Below are 25,842 nucleotides of genomic sequence, written 5' to 3' on the forward strand. Positions count from 1 at the left end.
GCTAATTTCAAACAAAGTTGGCAACAGGGGTTATCATTTCAAACACTATAACAAAGACCTTAAGTCTGCTATCCCAAATAGATTCAGGAATGTATAAATCACCACTAAAGTTTGGGAACAATTTGACAAGCAGAGATAACTTGATAACTCAAAATGAATCACAAACCATTAACACAATATTAGAATTCCAGGTCCAGGAATAGTTACCAGCTATATAATCCTGATTCAAGCAGAAAAACGTTCTATAATTAGACTGGTTTTCATTGCTTATCGTGCTAAATAGTTTCATGTAACACGTTTCAGTCATTCTTCATATTTTTAAGAAAAGACACATTTTGCATGGGGATCTTTTTATTGTGATTCTGTATTGGCTCTCAAAATTTAACAGAAAATTACAAATCATCACAAAAGTCCAAACCCAAGCACAACATTTCAAGTTGCACTTAGTAGAATTTTCTGTTGCCTCTTTTTAAGCATATTCCATTCAGATTACTTACTCAATAAAAAACAATATAATTCTGATTAAGTGGCTTTGGTGCTAAATGCAATTGGTGCTGTTCACTTTCCATTAATGCTGTAACAAACAACCATAGATTTGAGCCAGGGGAGTGGGATGGAAATTTTGGGAGATGGGAGGAGATAGGAATGAGGACACTAAAAGATTTGTTTCTTGGGGGTCGGTTTGCAGGATTGAAGGAGCTGGGAGCAAAGTAAGGGCTGGAGCAGGGGGAAGTATTTAGATACATGCAGGTTCGGGACTTTGCCAGAAAGGAGATATAGAGCTTCCAGGTAGAGCCGGCTTCCACATTGCTGGAGGAGGTGCTGACGACAGGGGTCTGGAGAAGGGGGTACTGTCGGCAGTTTACGGGGCTATTTTGGAAGAGAAGGCACCGCTGGTAGGGATCAAGGCAAAGTGATCAAGGAGGAAGAGTTGGGAGAGGCTATGGAGGAGGGGTTCTGGTGTGAGGTGCTTTGGAGGGTGAAAAGCATCCACCTTGTGCGCGAGGTTGGGGCTGGTACAGCTGAAGGTGGTACATAGAGCACACCTTAAGGGCGAGGATGAGCCGGCTCTTTGAGGGGGTAGAACATGTGCGTGAATGTTGCGGAGGGCCCTTGCAAACCACGTTCATATGTTTTGGTCCTGTCCGAAGCTGGAGGATTACTGAAAGGAGGTTTTTAGGGCAATCTCTAAAGTGGTGCATGTGAAACTGGACCCAGGCCCTCGGGAGGCCATATTCGGGATGTCGGACCAGCCGGGGTTGGAAATGGGGGTGGAGGCAGATGTTATAGCCTTCGCCTCATTGATCGCCCAAAGGTGGATCCTGTTAGGGTGACGATCAACCTCTCCACCCTGTACCCTGGCGTGGTGGGGGGACCTGACTCATGAGAAGGTCAAATTTGAACTGAGGGGAAGGATGGAGGGGTTCTACAATTCATGGGCATTATTCATTGTGCACTTTCGATAATTGGATTACATCTATCGGGATGGGTGGGGGGGCTGGACTGTATGTGTTAATGGTGACTATGGGTGATTCATGATTCCTTTTTGTTATTTGTTTATGTTAACATGCGGTCTAATGTTTGGGGATTAGGTGGAAGGATGGGATTGTTGTTATTGATATGGGGATTTACATTTTTGTTGGTGGGTGTAAATTTGGGAGAAAATGTGATAAAGAATTTTTTTTAAATTTTACTATAGCAAACAATTACCTCAGTCACCATTATTTTCATCCAATCACAAGTTATTAAAGTAATAACTAACAGGACTTCATGGTCACCAGTGAAGTCACCAATGGGCTTGAAGAAAGCTCCTCACATTGCACAACCTTGTTTAATTTTTAAAATGTAAAATTTATTGTAATGGAGCAATTTCACATTACAAATATTTTTTTTTCCTGGGCAATCGGGATTTTCAGCAGTAACAATGGACTTAGTAAAAAACAGTCACATACACCTCATTCAACAAGGTGCAACTTCAAGTGTTTTGCAGCAAAACAAATGCCAGATAAGAACATAAGAACTAGGAACAGGAGTAGGCCATCTGGCCCCTCGAGCCTGCTCCGCCATTTAATGAGATCATGGCTGATCTTTGTGGACTCAGCTCCACTCTCCGGCCCGTACACCATATCCCCGAATCCCTTTATTCTTTAGAAAGGCATCTATCTTTTTCTTAAAAACGTTTAAAGAAGGAGCCTCAACTGCTTCACTGGGCAAGGAATTCCAGAGATTCACAACCCTTTGGGTGAAGAAGTTCCTCCTACACTCAGTCCTAAATCGACCTCCCCTTATTTTGAGGCTATGCCCCCTAGTTCTGCTTTCCCCGACCAGTGGAAACAACCTGCACGCATCTATCCTATCTATTCCCTTCATAATTTTATATGTCTCAATAAGATCCCCCCGCATCCTTCTAAACTCCAATGAGTACAGTCCCAGTCTACTCAACCTCTCGTCATAATCTAATCCCCTCAACTCTGGGATCAACCGAGTGAATCTCCTCTGCACTCCCTCCAGTGCCAATATGTCCTTTCTCAGGTAAGGAGACCAAAACTGAACACAATGGGCAGCACGGTAGCCTTGTGGATAGCACAATTGCTTCACAGCTCCAGGGCCCCAAGTTCAATTCCAGCTTGGGTCACTGTCTGTGCGGAGTCTGCACATCCTCCCCGTGTGTGCGTGGGTTTCCTCCGGGTGCTCCGGTTTCCTCCCACAGTCCAAAGATGTGCAGGTTAGGTGGATTGGCCATGATAAATTGCCCTTAGTGTCCAAAATTGCCCTTAGTGTTGGGTGGGGTTACTGGGTTATGGGAATGGGGTGGCAGTGTTGACCTTGGGTAGGGTGCTCTTTCCAAGAGCCGGTGCAGACTTGATGGGCCGAATGGCCTCCTTCTGCACTGTAAATTCTATGACTCTAATACTCCAGATGCGGCCTCACCAACACCCTATACAATTGCAGCATAAGCTCACTAGTCTTGAACTCCATCCCTCTAGCAATGAAAGACAAAACTCGATTAGCCTTCTTAATCACCTGTTGCACCTGCACACCAACTTTTTCCGACTCGTGCACCAGCACACCCAGGTCCCTCTGCACAGCAGCATGTTTTAACATCTTACCGTTTAAATAATAATCCATTCTGCTGTTATTCCTCCCAAAATGGATAGCCTCACACTTGGCAACATTGAATTCCATCTGCCAGACCCTAGCCCATTCACCTAACCTATCCAAATCCTTCTGCAGACTTCCGGTATCCTCTGCACTTTTTGCTTTACCACTCATCTTAGTGTCGTCTGCAAACTTTGACACATTGCACTTGGTCCCCAACTCCAAATCGTCTATGTAAATTGTGAACAACTGTGAGCCCAACACTGATCCTCGAGGGATCCCACTAGTTACAGGTTGCCAACCAGAGAACCCATTTATCCCCACTCTCTGCTTTCTGTTAGTTAACCAATCCTCTACCCATGCTACCATTTTACCCTCAATGCCATGCATCTTTAGTTTATGCAGCAGCCTTTTGTGTGGCACCTTGTCAAAAGCTTTCTGGAAATCCAGATATACCACATCCATTGGCTCCCCATTATCTCCTGCACTGGTAGCGTCCTCAAAAAATTCTACCAAATTAGTCAGACACGACCTACCCTTTGTGAACCCATGCTGCGTCTGCCCAATGGGACAATTTCCCTGCAGGTGCCCCGCTATTTCCTCCTTAATGATAGATTCCAGCATTTTCCCTACAACCGAAGTTAAGCTTACCGGCCTATAATTACCCACTTTCTGCCGACCTCCTTTTTTAAACAATGGTGTCACGTTTGCTACTTTCCAATCCTCTGGGACCACCCCAGAGTCTAGTGAATTTTGATAAATTATCACTAGTGCGTTTACAATTTCCCTAGCCATCTCTTTTAACACCCTGGGATGCATCCCATCAGGGCCAGGAGATTTGTCTACCTTTAGCCCCATTAGCTTGCCCAATACTGCCTCCTTAGTGATTACAATCATCTCCAGGTCCTCACCTATCATATCTTTATTTCCATCAGTCACTGGCATGTTATTTGTGTCCTCCACTGTGAAGACTGCCCCAAAAAACCTGTTCAGCTCCTCAGCCATTTCCCCGTCTCCTATTATTAAATCTCCCTTCTCATCTTCCGAAGGACCAATATTTACCTTAACCACTCTTTTTTGTCTTATATATTTGTAGAAGGTTTTACTATTTGCTTTTATGTTCTGAGCCAGTTTACTTTCATAGTCTACCTTACTCTTCTTTATGGCTTTTTTAGCAGCTTTCTGTTGTCCCCTAAAGACTTCCCAGTCCTCTAGTCTCCCACTAATTTTTGCCACTTTGTATGTTTTTTCCTTCAATTTGATACTCTCCCTCACCTCCTTAGATATCCACGGTCGATTTTTCCCCTTTCTACCATCTTTCTTTTTTGTCGGTATGAACCTTTTCTGAACACTGTGAAAGATCGCTCGGAAGGTTCTCCACTGTTCCTCAACTGCTTCACCATGAAGTCTTTGCTCCCAGTCTACCTTAGCTAGTTCTTCTCTCATCCCATTGTAATCGCCCTTGTTTAAGCACAAAACACTAGTGTTTGATTTTACCTTGTCATCCTCCAACTGTATTTTAAATTCCACCATATTGTGGTCGCTCCTTCCAAGAGGATCCCGAACTATGAGATCATTAATCAATCCTGCCTCATTACACAGGACCAGATCTAGGACCGCTTGTTCCCTTGTAGGTTCCATTACATACTGTTCCAGGAAATTATCCCGGGCACATTCTATAAACTCCTCCTCAAGGCTGCCTTTACCAACCTGGTTAAACCAATCGATATGCAGATTAAAATCTCCCACGATAACCGCTGTACCCTTTCTACATGCATCCGTTATTTCTTTGCTTATTGCCTGCCCTACCATCCTGTTACTATTTGGTGGCCTATAGACTACGCCTATCAGTGACCTTTTCGCCTTACTATTCCTGATTTCCACCCAAATGGATTCAACCTTGTCCTCCATAGCACCAATATCATCCCTTACTATTGCCCGGATGCCATCCTGAAACAACAAAGCTACACCACCACCCTTACCGTCCATTCTATCCTTTCGTATAGTCTAATACCCTTGGATATTTAACTCCCAGTCGTGACCATCTCTTAACCATGTTTCAGTAATGGCCACTAAATCATAGTCATTCACGATGATTTGCGCCATCAACTCATTTACCTTATTTCGTATACTACGAGCATTCAGGTAAAGTACACGTATGCTGTTTTTTATGTCTTTGTTATGAATCCTAACACCTTGATCAGTAACTTTTCGCAATTTATTTTTCCTCTTACCCTTTCTCCTAATTTTTCTTGTCTTTGAACCCATATCTCTACATAATAACCTGTCACGTAACCTGCTGCCTTGAACTCCATTAACCATTATACTGTCCATAGCTTTACATTTCCCTTCCCCCCAACTTGCTAGTTTAAAGTCCTTGTGACCAACCTATTTATCCTATTCGCCAGAACACTGGTCCCAGAATGGTTCAGGTGAAGACCGTCCCAACGGTACAGGTCCCTCCTGCCCCAGTACTGATGCCAATGCCCCATGAAATGGAATCCCTCTTTCCCGCACCACTCCTTTAGCCACGTGTTAACTTCTCTAATTTTCTCAACCCTATGCCAATGGGCACATGGCTCGGGTAGTAATCCAGAGATTATAACCCTGGAGGACCTGTTCTTTAATTTAGTCCCTAGTGTTTGATAATCCCCAAACAGGTCCTATTTCCTAGTCTTACCTATGTTGTTAGTCCCAACGTGGACCACAACAACTGGATCCTCCCCCTCCCTCTCCAAAATCCTTTCAAGCCGATCAGAGATGTCCCTCACCCTGGCACCGGGCAGGCAACATACCATGCGGGACTCTCGATCTGGCTTACAAAGGATGCCATCAATCCCCCTAATTATAGAATCCCCTACAACTACCACTTGTCTTTTTGCTCCCCCCTCTTGAATGGCTTCCTGTACCACGGTGCAGTGGTCAGTCAACGCATCCTCCCTACAGCCCTCTTCCTCATCCACACAGGGTGCAATTACCTCATACCTGTTGGACAAGGTCAAGGGCTGAGGCTCCTCAACTCCTAAACTCCGGATCCCCCTACCTGCCTCCCTTGCAGTCACACCACTCTGTCCCTGACCACTGTCTGAATTAACAGTACTTATTCTACCGGGTGGGACTGCCTCCTGAAACAAAGCGTCCAGGTAATGTTCCCCCTCCCTGATGGGCCGCAGTGTGTGCAGCTCAGTCTCCAGCTCATCAATTCTGAGCCAAAGTTCCTCGAGCAGCCAACACTTGCTGCAGATGTGGTCACTGACGGTCTCAATGGGATCCACCAGTTCCATCATCATACAGCAACAGCACATCACCTGTCCAGCCATATTCAACTAGTTAATTAATTTAAATATATATTTTTAAAATTTTCTTTATAGAACCTCAAGGATAAACCCGAACACCAACAAAAACACAGCCCTCTCTCGCCACTCACCCGAATTCAGTCACTCACCTAAACTCAGATGCACTCTGTTCCAATCAGCACTCCTTGACTAAAGGCACTCCTGCCACACCTTTTGTGCACTCACCTCTCCCAGCATTGTCCCGGCTCTCTCCTCCCGCGCTTTTTAAATCTCCCGGCTCTCTCCTCCGGCGCTGTTTTCGCTGTCCCGGCTCTCTCCTCCCGTGCTTTTTAAATCTCCCGGCGCTCTCCTCCGGCGCTGTTTTCGCTGTCCCGGCTCTCTCCTCCCGCGCTTTTTATATCTCCCGGCTCTCTCCTCCGGCGCTGTTTTCGCTGGGGAGACTCTTTATCAGTTCCATGACTCTACTCAAGTCCAGTCTGGGGGACTTCAGTGTGGCCCAGGGGAAAGAGAATTACTGTCAGCAATTTCTGAGTTTCCACATTAAATAGTTCATGTGCAGACTTCCACGGTTGCTGTAAGTTTCAGAGGAACAATGACGGCGAGCACTATGTTTCACTATCATTGCTACCACAAAATTTGGGCCCCTCAAAAGATGGAGAAAACTGGTTTAAAGCAGATGAAGTATACGTCCTTCACAATCCTAATACCTTGTACCGTAATAATAATCTTTTCAATGGTCCAATTTTCTTTGAGGTTATAAACAATAGATGAATCTCATAAATTAGAAATATACATTCATAAATTGCAAATTGTGATATGACCAACAGAAATATCTCTGAAAGTAGTGAACAAAATTTCAGTTTATACTCTATTTGGAAAAGTAACTCAATATGCTTTTGCAGTATTTTCAAATATATATATATATATATATATTTTTTTTAAAATCAGGATTCCAACAAACATGAAGTTGGCCCAAGCTTTACAAAGCCTCAAATAAATTGTATTATTTTTATTTCTTTATAATTTTCATTGTAAATCAAGGAAACCCTGTACAGAAAACCACAAAATATTTTGTCGGTGTAGTTATTTGTGCATATTAATGCACAAAGTTTATGCTCCAACATGTTTGTTGTGGGCACAACTGTACCTTATAATTCTCTGGTGGCTATATTAAAAAGGCAGAACCACAAAGATAGTTACTGCTGGATTACTACACGAGAAGCAAATTGCCATCTGATAAATAAGTGATTGGTTCAAAGATTAGTGTGGGAGAAATAGGTTTCAATTCATGGGAGAACTGGCACCGGGGGAGAGGGGGCTGTTTCATTCCACTTTAACCGTGCAGGGCCCAGTGTCAAAGCGTGTTGAATAATTTGGGCTGGTGGTCTCTTGTCGATCACTTATGAAGTCAGAGTTGCTGCAGCAACACGCACGTTTACATACATGTTATGGTCAGTGTTGGGAGTGGCTGCATGGCTGACGAGGAATCTCTCCTCCTCTTACCACCTGCCTCTGTCATGTGTTGGAAGGATTTTCAGGTTGATATCAACCTATTTAGTCAGGTTTGAACACACCTTCAGCCAGAATGTCCTGGGGTGGGACTCGGAACCTGGAGCTTGAATCAGGAATGCTACCCACTGCACCACAAGACCTTCTGAACTAGGGCTTGAGGGAAAGTTTAGAAAGTTAAAGAACACCTGCATGCTCGTTTTCTGTGACTCATGCACGAGGACACCCAAATTCCTCTGCATCGGAACACCCCGTAGACCCTCCCCATTTAGATAGTAAGTTGTCTTTCCATTTTTCAACCACTCACACTTATCCACGTTAAACTCCATCTGCTGCATTTTGGCCCACTCTTCTAACCTATCTATGTCCATTTGTAAGGTTTTTATTTCCTCATTGCAACTTACTGTTCACCTATTTTTGTGTCATCTTCAAATTTGGCTATATCCCTGCATTCAGGACGTTATAATGGATTGTAAATAGCTGGGGCCCAGATACTGATAGAACCCCAGCCCCCCCCCCCCCCCCCCTCCCTCAGCCGGGCTTGTTCGGTGAATTGGACATTCTGAATCTCCCTCTGTGTACCCAAACAGGCGCCAGAGTGTGGGGATTTTCACAGTAACTTCATTGCAGTGTTAATGCAAGGCTACTTGTGACAATAATAAAGATTATTATTAAAGGACTGAACCCTGTGGCACCCCACTAGTTACATCTTGCCATCCAGAAAAAGACCCATTTATCCCGACTCTCTGTCTCCTGTCCATCAGCCAGTCTTCTAACCATGCTAATAAGTTACCGCTCATCCCATCTAATCGCATCTTGTGAATTAACCTTCCGTGCGGCACCTTATCAAACACCTTCCGGAAGTCCAGATATACTACAGGATCCCCATTATCCACTTTGCTTGTTACATCTTCAAAGAACTCTAGCAAATTAGTCAAACATGATTTGCCCTTCATAAAACCATGCTGACCTCTGATGGATAGCGCTTTGGCTTTCCAAATGTCCTGATATTACGTCCTTGATAATTGATTCTAACAGTGTATTCCTAATACTTCCGGTAGCATACTGCATTGTTAGAGTTATAAATTTGGTTTTACGTATTCATTTAATTCTAGTTATTAATTCTACTCATCAGGTTAATATAACAATTTGCCTAACTCGGTTATAAATCTACTGCAATAGTACTAAAAATAATTTTATTCATTAATGTGAACTTTTGAATAACAAAGTGTGATAAATAATTATCCTGTTACATTATTAAAAGAAACCAATGTAAAATTGCTAATTTGACACCTGCAAATCAAGATTTGAAATCAATAAGAAATCTGGCTGAAGAAATGGCATTGCTATTGTAATTTGCTTATGTAAAACTAATTTTAATTAAGGCATGGGCAGTGAGTTCTTTGTTGACACAGAAGTATAAAACTTTCTTTTACATTAGAAAGTATACAAGCAACTAATTTTAAGGCAATCAACTAATGTTGAAGGGAATAAAGTTGTTCAAAACCTTTTGAATTTAGTTATGGTGAATTGTGTCATCTGCTCTGACACAAATGGTTTCCTGGCTTGAAACCCCTTTGTTCAAAAATATGATGCATCAATTTGATGAATGATGGAAATACAAAACTACACGTGTTACTCAAAGACTACTTGAAGATATTCTGACATGTGTAACGTGTATCAAAGTGGCTTTATAGATTACATTAGTGATTTTTTAAATGCTGCAAAAAAAACAGGAAAGGGTGATTCTAACCAATGATGGCCACAATTCTGAATAGCCAAAGTTCCCTAACCAAACAATTAATATCCATGACCTGAGCCAGCATACATACTGATTAGAATTGCAGCCCTAATGGAACACATCTCCACTGTGAAAACAGAATAATACATTTTGCATTACTAGTGATCATAAGCATGTCAGAGAAGACACAACTCAATACATAAAAATAAATGTATCTGGAGGACATAGAAAACTTTCTGTCATGACTTGGACATGTTGCATCTTGAATCGTTATTTTTTCTTTGTCTCCAGTTTCCCAATTTTGCAAATAGTAATATTTTAGAGGTAATTTTAGTTCTGGAAAGATTAAAAATTTTAACTGCAGAAAATGGATTACTGAAACTAAAACAGTTAAACAATTAAAAGGTTGGGCCCATATTGACTTAAGGCGTTAACAGCTAGAAAAGGCAAGATCGCAAAACAGCAGGCCTTACTTAGCTGGAGAATTGGAGGCGAGTCCCACTGCGATTTATCAGCCTCATCACGCCAGGCGAGAATCCGTGCGCGCCGGTTCGATCGCAGGAACCTCGCCAGGCAAGTGGTTTGCGATCAAACCTACTCACTCCCATTAGCGGATTATGGAACTCGCCTAGGCGTGCGACAAGAAAACAACAATCACCAATCAAAGCCAATCTCCATCGCAGCCTCGTAAATCCATGAAACAGTGGCTAAGGAGATTGAAACCCTGGGAGGTGTGCAGACAGTGAGGCAATCTAAATTGGAGAGTGGTTCGGAGAGAATTCAGGGACTTGCGAAAGTGAAATGTTTGTAGAGTCCCTCGTGAAGATAACAGAGTTTCAGCAAGACTAATTAGTTGACTCAGTGTTTGCGGACATCTGGGTGGGTTGGAGAAATCCATGTGACCGGTCTTGCTTTCATTCACTATTTATTGCACAGGTGGGGTGTTCAACCAGTTTGCCTGTTCATTCACATGGATCTCATATTAAACCTGAATGTTAGTGTCTGATGGATATTGCAGATTATCTTTTGACCATGTACAGTAAGGTTTAGTTTGCTTGTTCAAAATCCATGGTATCGTGTGGCTTTATTCTCTTAGCATGTGTCTTGAATCTCAAAATTTGTCTACTTTAAACACAACATTACTGGTCCCGAACCAGATCACACCAAGAACTTGGCAGTCTAGTCCAGGATCATAACACCAGTCATTGATATACAACCAAGAAATGAAATGCACTGTTCTTCCTCCTCCCCACTCCCCCATCCTCCCCGCAAACATGCAACCACTAACTCCAAGACTTTATGGCATTAATGCTAGTTTACGGTGAACCTCACTCATGTATTGCAATTAAATTGTTACGTCGGATATACGACACAAAGAGATCATTCACCCCAACCAGTCCTCTGGCCATACACCATTTTCTAACAATTTATTAAACATGTTTAAAAGTGTCTGCTATCGCTTGTCGAGGTTCATAATCCATCCAGAACAGGATGGATTACTCAACTCATCATTCAATGGTATATCTTCCTGTAACATCTCCCTGGTAAACACCCAAGCAAAATTCTGCCTGTTATGTACAGGTACTACTGAATTCATATTAATTTAGGTAATCAATTCTATTTCTTACTTTTTAAAAATGAGGCGGATATTCCAGATATGGGAGGGATACTACCGAAACTGTTCCACAGATCTTTTTTCATTCATTCTCAGGGCGGCACTGTGGTGCAGTGGTTATCATTGCTGCCTCACAGTGCCAGGGATCCAGGTTCAATTCCAACCTTGGGTAACTGTCTGTGTGGACTTTGCACCTTCGCCCTGTGTCTACATGGGTTTCCTCCCACGGTCCAAAAATGTGCTGGTTAGATGGTTTGGCCACGCTAAATTGTCCAAAGGTTACGTGGGGTTATGGGGTTACAGGAGTATGAGAGGAGAGTGGGCCTAGTTGGGCTGCTCTTTCAGAGGGTTGGTGTAGACTCTATGGGCTGAATGGCCTCCTTCTGCACTGTAGGGATTCTATAATTCTATTCTATGGTATGAGCGTCACTGACAAGGCAGGCATTTACTACTCCCTCTTCGAGAAAGCAGTGATCGGCCTTCTTCTTGTAAAGCTTCTGTAAAGCTGCAGTCAACATGGTGAAGATACTCCCACAATGCTGATAAGCAAGGAGTACCATGACCCACAACAATGAAGGATGGGAGTCAGAGGTGATGATCGGTCCCATTTTTCTACCATATTCTAAAGAGCATGATAATATAATAGACTTCCATTTGTGGAAAATTACTGAGGTGTTCAAAAAAAAAGTCAGACAAATGATGTACAGTGCAGAAGTAAGGAACTTATGCTAGGCCTTTATAAATCACTCAGCTAGTGAATTATGCCCAATTCTCCAGACTTTTAAACAGAATTAAATCAGAAATGAGGAACTTCAGAAGCTGGGATTGTTGTGGAAACACAGCCTGTTGAGGGAATTATGTTCAAAATGATGAGGGGTTTCAATATCGTAAACAAAGAGAAGTTATTTAGACTGAGGGGCAAATTTAATTTGAGTTTTCCAATTTAATTTGAGCTTCTGGTCAATGTGATCTTAAGGGTGGGGGCAATGATGGTACTGTCATTCAATTTCCAGTAGCAGAACTATCAGTAGACTGAATATACAGTGAGTTCGGATCTGGAATACACTACCTATAAAGATTGGTAGAAGTGGAATGTGGAAAATGGCCCAGCTGTGTCCTGTACACAAGAAAAAGGAAAAATCCAACTCAGCCAATTACCGTCAGTCTACTCTTGATCATCACTAAAATAAAAGGAATCATCAACAGCGCAATCAAGTGTTACGTACTCAGCACAGACACCCAATTTGGGTTCCGCGAGGGTCACTCAGCTCCTGACCGCATTACAGTCTTGGTTCAAATATGGACAAAAGAGCTGAAATCCAGAGGTGAGGCGAGAGTGACTGCCCTTGACATTCAAGGTAACATTGACTGAGTATGGCACCAAGGAGCCCCAGCAAAATGAGTCAATGGGAATGAGAGGGAAACCCCTCCTCTGATTGGAGTCTTCCTGGCACAAAGGAAGATGGTCCTGGTGATTGAAGGTCGATCACCTCAGCTCCAGGACATCATCGCAAGAGCTCCTCAGGGTTGTGTCCCAGGACAAACCATCTCCAGCTGCTTCATCAATGACTTTCATTCCATCATAACGTCACAAGTGGGGATGTTCGCAGATGACTGCGCAACGTTTAGTATCATTCATGATTCCTCAGATATTGAAGCATTCTGTGTCTAAATGAAGCAAAATTGGGAAAGTATCTATTTTTGGGCTGACAAGTGGCAAGTAACATTCACGCCACTCAAGTGCCAGGCAATGGCCATCTCAAACAAGAGAGGAACTAACTATCGTCCCTTGATATTCAATGGCATTACCATCTCAATCTCCCACTATCAACATCCTGGGGGCTACCATTGACCAGAAACGGAACTGGACTAACCATATAAATACTGTGGCTACCGGAACGGGTCCGTCATCTACAAGGCACAAGTCAGGAGTGTAATGCAGTGTTCTTCAAAGTCGGGGGCGCGACCTGCGGGTGGGCCGCGGACGGGTTTCGGGAGGGTTGCGGAGCCGTTGTCCGCGGTGCTCCCGATCGCGCAAATCCCCGTGCAGCAGCCGGCTTTTCATAACGCCGGCGTGTAAGCGGCCGCGAACACGTTTAAAAAAAAATTTGCCCACATTGCGCATGCGCGCACGATGCGCAGTGCGGCCGCTATTCTTTTAAACGTTTGCAGCTTTTTGTTTTACAAGTTCTGTAGTGGTTTTTATTCATTTATTCATTTATTTTATTCATTTAATTTTTTTTTTCATTTATTTTATTCTTTTTTTTACAAGTTCGGGGGGGGGTTTATTTGATAAAATTTTACAGGAAAAAAAATTCAGAACTTTGGACAGATGGAAACTCCACACTTTCCGACATCAGAAGGCTTCACCTTCATCCAACAGATTCCATTGGAGGAGCGTGTACGAGGGCCAAAGGGACCCAAAACCATTTCCTCCATTTTTGTCAGCAGCAAACAAGGTAAGAGAAGATGGTGCGTCGCGCAGGTCGGCAGGCATGGGTGGCGAAGGTCGGCCGAGTTGGGTCCCGAAGGTTGGCCGGTTGGTATAAATGGGTCCCCGGAAAAAAAGTTTGAAGAACACTGGTGTAATGGAATCCTCCTCTCCCCTTGCCTGGATGAGTGCAGCTCCAACATCACACAAGCAGCTTTACATTATTCAGGATAGTAGCCAGCTTGATTGCTAACCCTTCCACAAAAAAAATCAATCCCTCCACCACCAAGGTGGCAGCTGCGAGTAACATCTACAAGAAGCACTGCAGGAACACACCAAGGTTCCTTAAGCAGCACCTTCCAAATCCACAACCATCTAGAACAGTGTTCTTCAAACCTTTTTTCCAGGGACCCCCCAAAAAAATGAATAAAATAAATGGAAAAAATGGATAAACCACCTCCAAACTTGTAAAAATAAATGAAATAAATGAAAAAAATAAAAATGAATAAAATAAATGAATATAAACCACTACAGAACTTGTAAAACAAAAAGCTGCAAACGTTTAAAATAGCGGCTGCACTGCGCATGCGTGCCCGATTATCGGCGTGCACATGCGCAACGCGGCCAAATTTATATATTTTTTAACATGTTCGCGGCCGTTTGCAGACAGCGTTATGAAAAGCGGCTGCTGCGCGGGGATTTGCGCAATCGGGAGAGCCGCGGACAATGGCTCCGCGACCCTCCCGACACCCGCCCACGACCCACCCGCGGGTCGCGCCCCCGACTTTGAAAAACACTGATCTAGAACAATAAATGTAGCAGATACATGGAAACACTACCACTTGGAGGTTCCCCTCCAAGTCACTCACCATCCTGACTTGGAAATCTATTGCTGCTCTGTTGCTGGGTCAAAATTCTGGAATACTTTCACCAACAGCACTGTGGATGTACCTACACCTCAGGTGCTGCAGTGATTTGAGAAGGCAGCTCACCTTCTCAAGGGCAATGAGAGATGGGCAATAAATTATTTTTTTCAATAAATTTAAAGCGCCCAATTCTTTTTTTTTCCCAATTAAGTGGCAATTTAGCATGGCCAATCCACCAAATGCACATCTTTGCGTTTTGGGGATGAGACCCAAGCAGACAAGAGGAGAATGTGCAAACTCCACACGGACAGTGACCAGGGGCCAGGATCGAACCCAGGGCATCAGCTAACCACTGCGCCACCCAAAGGGGCAATAAATTCTGGTCCAGCCAACGATGCTCACATCCCATAAATGATTTTTCGTTTTAAAATGATAACTTTCAAAAGACAAATGGATAAATACTTAAGGGACAAACTTTTCAGCAGAAACAGCAAGGAAAGAAACTAATTTGATAGCTGTTTCATAGTGCTGTCGCAGACATAATGGACCAAATGGCCATTCTATGATTCGGAGTGGTGGGCACGCTCTCATTGTAGATTGTCATTAACTGGCACATCTGTGTGGTGTGAATGTCATTTACTAAAGTTGAAGGGGAAAGATTATTGAAGGGCTATATTCAAGACTTGATCAATGTCAAGATAAGCAATGGGGTTGCTCCGTGAATCAGAGAATATTGTTTTATGCTATATTGTACACATTAAAGTCAAATTAGTGCACCGCAGACATATTAATTGTATTTTTAGTCCCAAATTCAATGCAAATGCATGTCAAGGCTGTAAATTTGTGGCCTTAACGATAGTTAGTTTCTCCACGTTGTAGATTTTATTCCTTGCATTTAAAAAATAAATTTCCAGACGCAGAGGAAAATATTCTGGGCTGCAAATAGGAAAGAGAGGTTTTCAGGTGGGAGTTTTGACTGAGAGCACAAGGAAGGTGTGGGCAGGAGGAGATGGCTGATCAGTTGGAATTTCTTCGAAAGATTTCTCAATTCGTGACTTGGGAAACCTGCAGTATTTAAAATATAATCAAGCACTTTTGGGGAAACAGCGCCATTTTCTTTTCCCTGTCACAACCCAATTGCATAATGACCACAAACCTTGAAGCCCCGCCTTCAGAGTGCCCAAAGCAGCATTCCCTGCTATTATGGGGTAACGCTTCAAGTTTTTCCACACTTTCAAAATTAGTTTTGTTTTAGGAACAATTTTACAATCTGAAATGGTTAGTGAAGGCTGCAACATCAAGTTGGTTTTGTGGCAAGGGAATAGGTAGATGACAACGTGTTGAAATCATGTCAGGCACAACCAAATCAGGACTATCACCCCTGTTGCCTAACTCCAAGGCATTATGAAAAACAAAAAAGAATCTGTTCGGAAAGAATAGGGTCAAAGAAAGAAAACTAAATAATTAACTGGAACAACAACTTCTGTGAAAATGTGTTAGTTGCATTTTTTGAGTGTTTAGGCCATGGCACAGGCGATTCACTTGTGCTCTTATATATAGGAGCAGTCTTTGAAGGTTGTATATGAGTAATGTATCTCTGTAAATAAATATTTCCATCTGGAATAAAACAATGGACCATCATGCAGTAAAGCATAAGAGCCACTTTTACTAAGATCACGTACAACATTTTATGGTTACAGTGTGAATCTGTTGTAACATTTGCCAACAGTTTGCCTGCATTACATATTTTATACTAACAACTTGAAGGACTATGTTTTGGAACATGGAAAAGAGCAGAAAAACAATTCCAAAAAGTTTTTTTTGATCCAAATCATGAGACACAGAAGTATCATAACCACCTTTAGACAATATTGTGCAAAAAATTAATTTTAAAACATTTAATGCTTTGAGTCAAATTGTATGCAAGCAGGCGAATATCATAAACGACATCAATAAAATTGCAGCCAGAATTTTCACATTTTTGTGGCAAATGGAAACTCCACTATGAACCTATAACTTTTAGCATAGATATTGCTGACATAAGCATGAGAAATCCCGCCCTCCATGATGGAGGGAAGGATTTTTTTAAAAATACATTTAGAGTACCCAATTTATTTTTTCCAATTAAGGGGCAATTTTAACATGGCCAATCCACCTACCCTGCACATATTTGGGGTGTGGAGGCGAAACCCACGCAAACACGGGGAGAATATGCAAACTCCACCCTGACAGTGACCTGGAGCCGGGATCGAACCTGGGACCTCGGCACCGTGAGGCAGCAATGATAACAACTGCGCCACTGTGCTGCCCCGCTGGAAGGAAGGATTTTGATGAAGCAACTGAAGATAGCTGGGGCATTACCTTGAGGAACTCCTGCAGTGATGTCAGGGGCTAAAATGATTGGCCTCCAACAATCAAAAACATAATCCAATGTTGCCCGGGAGTGGAGGGGGCTCCGCAGGTACATCATTTCTAGTTTGGTGGGGAGAGTGAAAGCTGATCTGGCAAGGTGGGATGGTCTCCCTCGGTCACTGGCAGGCCAGGTACAGGTGGTTAAAATGAAGGTGCTGCCGCGATTTCGGTTTATTTTCCAATGCCTGCCGATTTTCCTGCCAAAGGCATTTTTCAGAGAGATTGAAGGAATGATTACCTTGTTCATATGGGGAGGGAAGGTGGCTGTTAGAAAGAGTTCGAAAGGTGCTGCTACAGAGGAAAAGGCAGGCAGAGGGTTTGGGTCTTCCGAACCGAATGTATTATTACTGGGCGGCGAATGTGGAGAAGATGAGGAGCTGGGTCAGAGGGGTTGATTCCCAGTGGGTCAGAATGGAGGAGAGTTTGTGCAGGGAGTTGGGATTGAAGGCGCTAGCAACAGCGCCGATCCCGATGGCCCCGGGGAAATACTCAGAGTCTGGTAATAATAGCTTCATTGAGAAATCACATTCATATGTTATGGTCCTGTCTAAAGCTGGAGGATTACTGGAAGGAGGTTTTTACAGTAATCTCTAAAGTGGTGCATGTGAAACTGGACCGGGGCCCCCGGGAGGCCATATTCAGGGTGTTGGACCAGCCGGGGTATGAAACGGGTGCGGAGGCAGATGTTGTAGCCTTCGCCTCGTTGATCGCCCGAAGGCGGATCCTGATGGGATGGAGAGCAACCTCTCCACCCTGTGCCCTGGCATGGCAGGGGGACCTGTTGGAATTCTTGACTCTTGAGAAGGTTAAGTTTGAACTGAGGGGAAGGATGGAGGGGTTCTACAATTCATGGGCATTATTCATTATGCACTTTCAAGAACTGGATAACATCGAACATGAGTTGGGGGGGGGGGGGGGGGGGCTGAGCGGTGTGTGTTGATGGTGACTATGGGTGATTCATATATCCTTTTTGTCATTTGTTTATGTTTTTTTAAAATAATTTTTATTCAAGGTTTTCATAAAATATCAATAACAAAATGAAAAAGAAACCCAACAGGGTTAAGTACAAAACACAGTCCAGAGAAACAACCCTCCATACCCCCGCCCTGTACATAAATAATAAATTAACATTAGCACCCCGACTTAATACAACCAAGTATATACACCCCCTCAGACCCTCCAGTGTAAATAACAAAAACAAAAAAATAAAGTGACCCCCCCGCCCCCCCCCCCCCTAGTTGCTGCTGCCATTGACCAATGTCTACCGCTCTGCCAGGAAGTCTAAGGACGGTTGCCACCGCCTAAAGAACCCTTGTACCGACCCTCTCAAGGCGTATTTCACCCTCTCCAACTTAATAACCCCCGCCATATCGTTGATCCAGGATTCCACGCTTGGGGGCCTCGCATCCTTCCACTGAAGAAGAATCCTTCGCCGGGCTACCAGGGACGCAAAGGCCAGAATTCCAGCCTCTTTCGCCTCCTACACTCCCGGATCCTCTGCCACCCCAAATATTGCGAGCCCCCAGCCCGGCTTGACCCTGGATCCTACCACCCTCGACGCCGTCCTCGCTACGCCCTTCCAAAATTCCTCCAGCGCTAGGTATGCCCAGAACATATGGGTGTGGTTTGCTGGGCTTCCCGAGCACCTAACACACCTGTCCTCACCCCCAAAAAAGCGACTCATCCTTGTCCCGGTCATGTGTGCCCTGTACAGCATCTTAAATTGTATGAGGCTAAGCCTCGTGCACGATGAGGAAGAGTTCACCCTCCCCAGGGCATCTGCCCACGTCCCTTCCTCAATTTCCTCTCCCAATTCCTCCTCCCACTTATCTTTTACCTCCACCGCCGAGGCCTCCTCTTCCTCCTGCATCACCTGGTAAGTTTCCGAGATCTTCCCCACTCCCACCCACCCCCTCGAGAGCACTCTGTCCTGTACTGTGTCATTTGTTTATGTTAACATGTGGGCTAATGTTTGGGGTTTGGTGGGAGGATGGTATCGTTGCTATTGATATGGGGATTGACATTATATTCGTTACTGATTACTGTTTATTGATGGTGGGTGCAAATTTGCGAGAAAATGTGAAAAAGGCGGAATAAAAATATTTCATTAAAAAAATATAATCCAATGTGCTAAGTATGACTCCTGTCATGATATTCAAACACACACATCATGATGGACACACCAACAGACAAATCAGAGCACACAACACCACAACCAATCACACACAAGGACAGCAACCACATAAAAGCACGAGCACGACACCTAGTGGACAGTAGGTCTGGGGACAAAGACACGGACAAGACCTGTTACAAGATCACAAACAGGGAATCCCCACGTGCAGAGTATCAAGACAAAACTGTACATAGAAAGTTTAAATAAAATAGCGTTGTACCATATACAACGTGTTGGCTCATCTGTGTGTCAGAACGCCCAACACCACATGGTACAGGAGTGGATCGATACCTGCCAACTAACCTGCCATTCTGGACATGGACCGCACCGACAAACCGCAGCCGTTGCAAGTCGCGGGGAACCTAGGTACCAATTGGAAGCTCTTCAGGCAGCGATTTGACCTGTACATCCGAGCCAACGAAAAACAGAGTGCCTCGGATGAAACGAAGATTGCAATGCTCCTCTTCTACGCAGGTCAGCTCGACGTCTTCAACTCACTGGTGTTCGAAGAAGGCGAAAACCAATCCAAGTATGACACGGTCATCCTCAAACTGGACCAGCACTTTAAGGTTGCAGTGAATGAAAGTTTTGAAAGATACCTCTTTCAGCAACGCCTGCAAGGTAAGGAGGAGCTTTTTCAACCCTTTTTGACGCACCTCCAAATTCTAGCGCAGTCCTGCGGTTACGGCAGCACCACAGAGTCCATGATCAGGGACCAGATTGTTTTTGGCGTTGCCTCTAGTGGCCTACGCCAGCAGCTTCTTAAAATAAAAAGCCTCACCTTAGCGTCTGCTGTGGAAGCCTGTGTCCTCCACGAGAATGCAACCTGCCGTTTTGCCCGATTTCAGGCGTCCGAGTTGGCACGGAGGGGGTCCCCAGCTGTCGAATCGGCAAGCCAGGCCGCCCACGACGCCGAACGCATCCAGGCCGTCGATTACTTCCCGACCCACGGCCCGGACGACAGCGGCCGCTTCCCGCGCTTTTTGCGGTCTCCCGCGCTGGTGCGCGCCAAAAATAACGGCCACATCGAGGGACGCACTGCGCAGGCGCGCCCACCGCAAGATCGCACTGCGCATGCGCAGTGGCGCAACAAACGCCGTGACGTGCGGCAATTGTGGAGCTGTACACTTAAAAGGGCAATGTCCTGCTAAAAACCGACAGTGCCTCAGATGTGGCAAGATGGGCCACTATGCTGCCCACTGTCATTCGGCTCAACCCATGGATCCTGCACATCCCCGACAATCTCGCAGACAAGTCAGGACCGTCCAGCCCACGCATCAAGACTTCCAGTTAAGTGATGCAGATGACCAGGATGCCTTCCGCGTTTCCGTCATCGATGTCAACAAGGTCAATGCCATCAATCCAGCCGATGAGTGGTGTGCCACCCTGACGGTCAACCCGAACTCGTCGCAAGCCCATTAGACTGGACTTATAACACCGTTCATATGTCTAACAAGTTACACAATTTTATATGATAACCTGTTGTTGTTTATCGTTCCAGATATCGTCTGACTGGACCACTGTTCAAGTTTTTTCTCTCGTTCGCATTCATGTTCTGTTATGGTACAACCTTGCTCATGTGACGCACCCGACATCGCCCCATGTAAATAGTTACGTCATATGCACATGCTGTACACAACACACACACACTCTTAGATGCACTCACGACGCGATCATATTTATTACCACGTAGGCACGTATCTTTGTAAAAAGGGGGGATGTCATGATATTCAAACACACACATCATGATGGACACACCAACAGACAAATCAGAGCACACAACACCACAACCAATCACACACAAGGACACCAACCACATAAAAGCACGAGCACGACACCTAGTGGACAGTAGGTCTGGGGACAAAGACACGGACAAGACCTGTTACAAGATCACAAACAGGGAATCCCCACGTGCAGAGTATCAAGACAAAACTGTACATAGAAAGTTTAAATAAAATAGCGTTGTACCATATACAACCATGTTGGCTCATCTGTGTGTCAGAACGCCCAACACCACAACTCCGACCAGTAAAGAGTTTTCCCACAATCAGCAATCCCCCCTGAGGGGGCCAAATGGTCAAAATCTAAAAGTGGGTTTTAAGGAGTGACATGTTGCGAAGACATGAAAGAAATTAAACCATGAAATCAAACTTTACTCCTTTTTTGTTCATTTTTAAATAAACTTTGCTGAAGCAAAAGATGCCGTCACACATTACCTAATGTCTGGAATTGTAAGGTATTATGTGGATTACAGTGGAAACATGTCCTGACATGTCGGTCATGGAAATTAACACTTAAGACTGTCAAGATCTAGTTCAAAAAGTAACTACTGAAGGAAATGGATGTCATTTGCATCTTTATAAAAGTTTGAGGTGTTGGGGGACATTTTCTGATACTGGACTATGATATAAATTATAGGTGGCTCTGTAACTACATTGCTGCTCCTATATTACTTTTGAATAGTTCCGCTGAGACAAAAGGTACTCATTGGCTTAGATGCCGGTTTAGAAGAGTCAATTTATAGAAATAGTGTATACACAATGCTTGTTAATATCAGAAAAGACACAAAATGGCTGTTAGCTATTATAGCAATACTCAAGACACAAAATGGCTGAACTAGCCACATTCCTTAACAACTGTGTAAACTACCTCATGAGAACCAGGCGTGAGTATGAATAGGGAGTATTTTAACAGCCGCTGAAAACAGCATCACAGAACAAGGAATGCAATGTTTCCTGAATAAGCTCAAGGTCCCCCAGCTACAGACAGGACATATCCTTATGTTAGTCTTGAGTGACTTTTGCATGAAGTTAGGGGCGGGTAAGACAACACCCACTTTAACCTTATATCACAGATTATCATAGAATTTACAGTGCAGAAGGAGGCCATTCAGCCCATCGAGTCTGCACCGGCTCTTGGAAAGAGCACCCTACCCAAAGTAAACACCTCCACCCTATCCCCATAACCCAGTAACCCCACCCAACACGAAGGGCAATTTTGGACACGAAGGGCAATTTATCATGGCCAAACCACCTAACCTGCACATCTCTGGACTGTGGGAGGAAACCGGAGCACCCGGAGGAAACCCACGCACACACTGGGAGGATGTGCATGCTCCGCACAGACAGTGACCCAAGCCGGAATCGAACCTGGGACCCTGGAGCTGTGAAGCAATTGTGCTATCCACAATGCTACCGTGCTGCCCCTTGTGATTTGATTGATATGTGATTGATTGCATGTAATGAATTGTGATGCGAATATTGTTGATTGATTGTGTGTAAATGAGAATGCAACTATTCCGCCCCTTGAATCTGTATATTAACCCAATGCGAACCTTAGCTCAAGTGAGAAAGAGTGCTGTCTAAAGGCTGCCGAGCCACAGGCCTTTCTCCCAGATCTGATATAATAAACTGCTTCTTTACTCACTCAAAAAGGCCTGTGAGAGAATATTTTCACCTCTAACAGAGGGTGCACCAAAATAATAGCTACCCACAATAGTTATGATGAATAATATGGATGATGATGCTTTCAGAGGTTAATAACTGGGGTATTATAAGCCACAAAACAGATCCAGACACCAGACAAACATCCCTGAATGAAATCACTGTGGAGGAAGGAGGTCAATGACTCAAGTGACCAATTTAAAATCTTGTGTACAGTTGAGAACTCAAGCAGGCCAGTCTGTTGATTAATCTCCAACCTGCAACCATTAAAAGGCAGGACTCCAGGCTGACCAAGCAGCCTGCAATCAGCCCTCCTCAAAGCCTGTATATGTGAAAGCTATGAACCAACCCCTGCCAAGCAGACAAGTCTGTGAATAGCAACTCAACGCACTGTGCCACCATCTTTAACACAATTCCGTACTTCTGCCTTCAGCCAAGAACCCGTAGGAATTTAAACTTCTGTGAGAGAGCCCCCTCTGGATTTTGAGTTTCCAGACTCAAAAAGTCACAATGACTGATATCTATTTCCGTGGAAATCACATTAATTGATATCTATTTCTGTTGTTCTTTTTTTTTTTTTAAACTGTTAAGTTATTCATCGGTGTATGCGTGTGGAGTTGCAACCTTCCCCTTGGTTTGAATGTATGAATAAACTAAACTTCCAACTTTATCTTAAGTGAGTTTGCTGCAAGTTACTTCAAAAATTAATTACACAATGAACTTTTGGAATAAGCGCCATAGCCTATTTTTAAAGCAAAAATACCGCTGCTTGCAGACATACAGAGAATGAAGGAGTTCAGTTTTGCCTCTCCCTCCTGTCCATAACAGGAAGGTCTTAAAAGAAGAAAGAGAGATGGAGAGCTAGAAAGATAACTGCACGGAATTAGAGCTACGGGTCTCAGCAACTGAAGGCACAGCCACCAACAATGGTGGAGCAAGTAAAATTAAAGACCCCTCAAAAGGTAATAATTAGATTAACACAGATCTGTTGCAGTGCTGTGGGGTTGGAAGAGATTAAAGAGCTAAGGAAGGGCAGTGTCTTCAGTCTCTGCAATATTTGAAGTATAAAATAAGCAATAACAGGAAATAATCTCAGGATAAGGGATAGGCCCTTTAAGACTGAGATAAGAAAAAATTTCTTCACTCAAGAGAGTGATCAATCTGTAGAATTCTCTAACCCAGAGGACTGTGGAAGTACAATCATTGAGCATGTTTAACGCCAGTGCAGTTTCCAGGACAAAGATAATCACTGTCCTCTTGTAAAGGTTATGAGATTTGGAGGGCAACTTGCCACTAAAGGTGGTGGTTTCCCATGCATCTGTTGCCCTTGTTCTTCTAGGTGCTGAAGGAGGCTTGACAAGTTGCTGTAGTGCATCATGTAGGTGGTACACACTGCAACCACTGTGTGTCAGTGGTGGAGGGAATAAATGAGTATGTAAATCGTGGTATGTAATCCAATGTATTTTTAGTGTTTTGGTCATATTTCTGCTTTGCTGATTATGTTCAGGCTGCCATAAATAAAACATCAATTAATTTTTAAATATGTATGCAATCTGTATGATTCAATATCTTGAACCCGAATTATATTTATAATGCAGTATATTATTCAGTTGAAAGGGGCAGACCTGATTTTTCCTCATTAGCCCCAAGGAGCAGCAAGTTAAATTACAGGGCCCCGACTACAGAATAGATCAGCTAACTGAGAACCCTAAAACAGTAACTTGCACATTGCTCAGCAACATTTTTTACTTCTTTCATGGGATGTGAGCATCACTGACAAGGTCAGTATTTGTTGGACATCCCAAATTGCCTTTGAACTGAATTGCTTACCAGGCCTTTTCAGAGGGAAGATAAGAATCAACCATATTGCTGTGGGTCTGGGGTCAAATGTCGGCCAGGCCAGGTAAGGATGCCAGATCTCGTTCCTGAAGGGACATCAGTGAACCAAATGGGTTTTTACAACAATCAATAATAATTTCATGGTCACCATTACGGAGACTAGCTTTCAATTCCAGGTTTATTTTTATTAATTGAATTTAAATTCCACCAGCTGCTATGGTGAGATTTGAACCCTTGTCTCCCGAACATGGGTTTGTAACCCAGAGGCTTTATAGTCCAGTGACATGACCACTGTGCCCAGTCTTCCCTACCTGCTACCTGAATCAGCTTGGTAATCCACCCTACAGTTTCTTCTCACATGCATGTTCTTTTTCAGAAAAAGTGATTAGTTGAAAGTTCTGACTATGGATGATTCAGCAAATATTACTTGCCTTCATAGTTTGGTGGTCAAATACAGAATAATTATACACTATTTGGCACTGACAAGTCCTACATTTCTGCTTCTTTAAAGAAAAAGATGCCCAATCACAGGAAATCACTTGGAAAATGAAGAATAGAGGTTAAGCTGTTAGGTAAAAGTTCTGACAGGAACATTGGCTAAGTTACCAATTTTGAAAGAAATCCAGTTTTTTCTTTTTGTTAAAAAAAAGGAACACAAGAACGAACTTGGGAGAAAAAAATTAATTAAACATTTTCAGTTGGCTGGCAAATTAGTGACATTAAACAGGCAGACATGATCAGAACACAGGTTTACTTCTACACAAAAAGATTATTTAAACTAGTTCTTTAACCATACATTACCAACTCAATTTGCGTGTATGATCTTAATATACTCAAAAGATTTGTAGCACTAACCCATCAAACATCTGCATTATCTGAATCAGTAAAAAGAGTACCACATTGTGCAGTTCACTATAACTTTAGTCATCACCAGTATCAATTAATATTTCAGGCTGCACTTCTTGGCTATATAAAAAGATAATCAAACTGCCATTAACATGCCCACAGTGTATTAACTTTGAAGAAAAAATATATTTATTAAAGTTATGCTTTGGTACCCAACACGATAAAAGCAGTTTCTTATATACTAGGCACAGCATGTAAACAAACAAATTTATCACTAATTGAAAAAGAAAAATCAAAGGTGACCTTACTTTCCATTGTACTGCAAGTTAACTCCAATCCTAAAAACAATCTTCCTCAACTGGAATGGATGCCATTTAATGCCCTTTTAATTTAATTTCTTCACATAACATCTCCAAGACAGGAAGTCAATCATGTAGAGATTTTTTTCAGGCCCAGTGGTTACATTTATTTTATGTGAAGAAAACCATTTTAAAGCAATTACATTTGATTTCTTCAGTGTAAATCTATGTACAAACATTGACATCTACTGGCATTCCTTGGTAATACAATTA

The 25,842-nt window shown here is 43.3% G+C and overlaps 1 protein-coding gene across 3 annotated transcripts in view; it reads right to left on the reverse strand.

Annotated features, from left to right (window-relative positions):
* The window catches only part of phf21b (PHD finger protein 21B), a 266,437-nt gene that overhangs the window by 209,437 nt on the left and 31,158 nt on the right, over nt 1-25,842 (reverse strand). Inside the window, exon 3 of one of the 3 annotated variants that reach the window (XM_072484537.1) lies at nt 10,119-10,273. The exons of the other annotated variants lie outside the window; for them this stretch is intronic. The gene's annotated coding sequence lies outside the window, so the exon portion shown is untranslated. The remainder of the gene's footprint in view (nt 1-10,118; nt 10,274-25,842) is intronic. 3 annotated transcript variants of the gene reach the window in all.

The sequence above is a fragment of the Scyliorhinus torazame genome, chromosome 19, assembly GCF_047496885.1.
Source record: "Scyliorhinus torazame isolate Kashiwa2021f chromosome 19, sScyTor2.1, whole genome shotgun sequence".
NCBI classification, from domain to species: Eukaryota; Metazoa; Chordata; class Chondrichthyes; order Carcharhiniformes; family Scyliorhinidae; genus Scyliorhinus; species Scyliorhinus torazame.